Below are 2,744 nucleotides of genomic sequence, written 5' to 3' on the forward strand. Positions count from 1 at the left end.
TAATTTAATGATTTATTTTAATCGCTGCAACTTCCATCGCCAGTTCCCGGACGACTGGCGAATGCAATTTAAGCGCCAGCTGTTGAGTGGCGCCCCCCCCCCCCACACATCCGCCACCCCTTCAGGAAATTCCAGTTATGCATCCCCCAGCCAAAGTTCGAGTTTGCTTTTTTTTTTTTGTATGCAGTTTTCTATAGATTTCTGCGAATTGAATTTTTGCACTTGAGAAATGTACAGAGAAATATGTAAATTTTACAACGTTAGAAATACAATAGAAACCACTGAGTGCGGGGGGAAGGTGGGGGCGAGGGGGAACTGTAATTTACAACGTTTATGTGGAGGCACATGACAAAAATGAAAATGGAATGGAATAGAGAACAGCCCCCCGCTCCCCTCCATCCCACATTGGTGTATGTAGATCAATGATTTTCGATCTTTTTGAATGATTTATTATTGTTTTTTTGGTTAATTATTTTGATTGGTTTATTGTTTGGGAAAGAGCGACAAATACAGGTCAATAAAATATATATTAAAGTCGTAAAAAGATTTGGCATTGGAGCACATTTTTTTAGATTTTAGTTGTTTTGTTTTTTGTCGTACGAGAGACGTGCTTTGGCAACATTTTGTTGCTGTTTTGTATCTCTGTAGCGCTGTAGCTATTGTTGTTAACGGCCTTCGCTAATGAACAGTTATGCAATGTGCAAAAAGTAAAACGGACTGAGGAAAACAGACACAAAGATACAGATACAGAGCGCCGCCGACGCCAAAGCGGAGCAGCAGCAGCGGCAGCAACGGCAGAGGAGAAGCAGAGGAGGCAGAGAAACGGACTGCAAGCCAACTTTTCTGAAACTGAAGCTGAAAAAATAAGCAACAACAGAAAGAAACACAAAAAAAAATAGCGACTAAAAGAGGAAAGGATGACAAAGAATGAGAGAACGAAGCTATAGATACCCTTAGAGATCGTACCTTGGAGACGGTTCCGTTGTATAGGAAAAATATACACAAAGGTACGACCAAAATGAGTCTTGGGAAAGTGGATACATTTCAAGGCTTTACTTCTACAAATAAGATATATTTTCACACTGAGATTCGATTTCTGGGCTCCACAGACGTGATGGTCTCTGTGTGGCGTAGGGTATTTGGAAAAGAAACAACTGGAGTCTCTAGAGCCGTTATAAGCGAATGCTTTGAGCCAAAACATGGACTTTGGACCCCGGAGTCGACGGAGCACACGCAAACCTGCCATGGTCTGTATCTCTCTCTTTCTCTCTCTCGGTCTCTCTGTCTGTATCTCTGTGAAGTGCGGATGTGGATGCGGATATGCCAGAGCGGAGGAGATCTCTCTGGAAAGCTGTTTTTGTGTTCCCGGGCAAGGGGCGGAGAGCGTGAGAGCAGGAAGTAGGAAGAGAAAGAGAAAGAGGATGATCTACAAGAAGAGAAACAGTCAAAGAAATATTTACTACCAATTGGCAATAGCCAGCACCCAGTGAATATTTGACCCCGTTTTTCGAGGCAGGTGAAACCATAGAAGAGACACCAGACATCGCCCACTTGCTCCGTTCCTTGGGGTTCCGTTTCGTTTCGTTCCGTTCACTCACTCCATTCCTACGGGGTTCCACACGCACCAGACACGCATGGCATGGTATTCCTGGGTTCTTTACGGGCTTTTCTTCGGCCGCAAGGGTTGATTGATTGGTCGGATGGCGGTGCCTATGTTTATGTTGTTTATGGGGTTGTCTGCGATAAATATTCAAACGATTTTGTTTATAATAAAGTACAACTTAACCTGAACTTTAACCTATGAAGCCTACATATCGGGAATATCCTATCTGAAACCCCTTCCGCCATTACCTGCCACCCACCTGAAACCGCCATTAGCATTGTACCCTGTTTCAAGTTCTTTATGGCTTACTTTTGATTCGGATTTCCATGGTTATATCATATTTTTGGTCTGGCATTCAAATGTGTAGATAAGACGGGGTTCTATTCGATATGCCACCACCCACTTGCCCCCACAGCGGGCATAGCCCATGGTCTTTATTGCGTTGTTTTGTGACGGCAATTACAATGGAAACACCGAAACGAAAGAGAACAGAACAAAACGAGCAAAATAAAGTGGGAATAAAAACAGAGAAATGCGTAAATAAAAAACCAATTCACCCACGTGAAAAATCAAAAAATACAAACCAAAACCAAAACCAAAGCAAGAACAAGAGATTCCAATAGCAATTCCGGGATCTCCAGCCCTGTAGATAGAGTACAGAGTGTGGGGGGGGAGGTGCGGGGGACGACCGACACGGGGAGTGAGACAGAGACAGAGACAGAGAGCAGCCAATGGTTCATTCAACTTTCCCATAGGGCTGAAAAGAGGAACGATGAACAGGCAGAAAAGGTGGGCAAAAAGAAATATGTAGAACAAATGTGTAATTGGTGGATTTTGATTTGTTGATTCCTATGGTCTATGGTCTATGGTCTCTCTGTAGAACCTCGACGTGTAATCGTGTATCGTGTAACCTCTACGGAACCCTATTTTTGGTACAGTTGCTGCAAGTACAAATGGAGCAGGGAAGGAGCAATGTAATGGAATAGTAGTACAGCACAACACACAGAGCGGGAAAAAATGTCGACAGTTGTGTGATCAATTTACAAGCAGAGGACCGAGGCGAAGCGAAGCAAAGTAGTGGCCCAAAACGACCAAAGTAGTGGCCGACCAGACGCAGAGGCCCAAAAGCAGAGCCAGAGCC

At 44.0% G+C, this 2,744-nt stretch overlaps 1 long non-coding RNA gene across 1 annotated transcript; it reads right to left on the reverse strand.

Annotated features, from left to right (window-relative positions):
• Positions 1 to 581: 581 nt before the first annotated feature.
• LOC26533220 (uncharacterized) lies at positions 582 to 1,867 on the reverse strand. The gene is made up of 2 exons (XR_004470552.1): positions 1,464 to 1,867; positions 582 to 1,351 (listed from the first exon to the last, which is right to left on the reverse strand). It is a non-coding gene; the product is annotated as an uncharacterized lncRNA (long non-coding RNA).
• Between the last annotated feature and the right edge of the window lie 877 nt (positions 1,868 to 2,744).

The sequence above is a fragment of the Drosophila pseudoobscura genome, chromosome X (assembly GCF_009870125.1).
Source record: "Drosophila pseudoobscura strain MV-25-SWS-2005 chromosome X, UCI_Dpse_MV25, whole genome shotgun sequence".
In the NCBI taxonomy this organism is placed as follows: Eukaryota; Metazoa; Arthropoda; class Insecta; order Diptera; family Drosophilidae; genus Drosophila; species Drosophila pseudoobscura.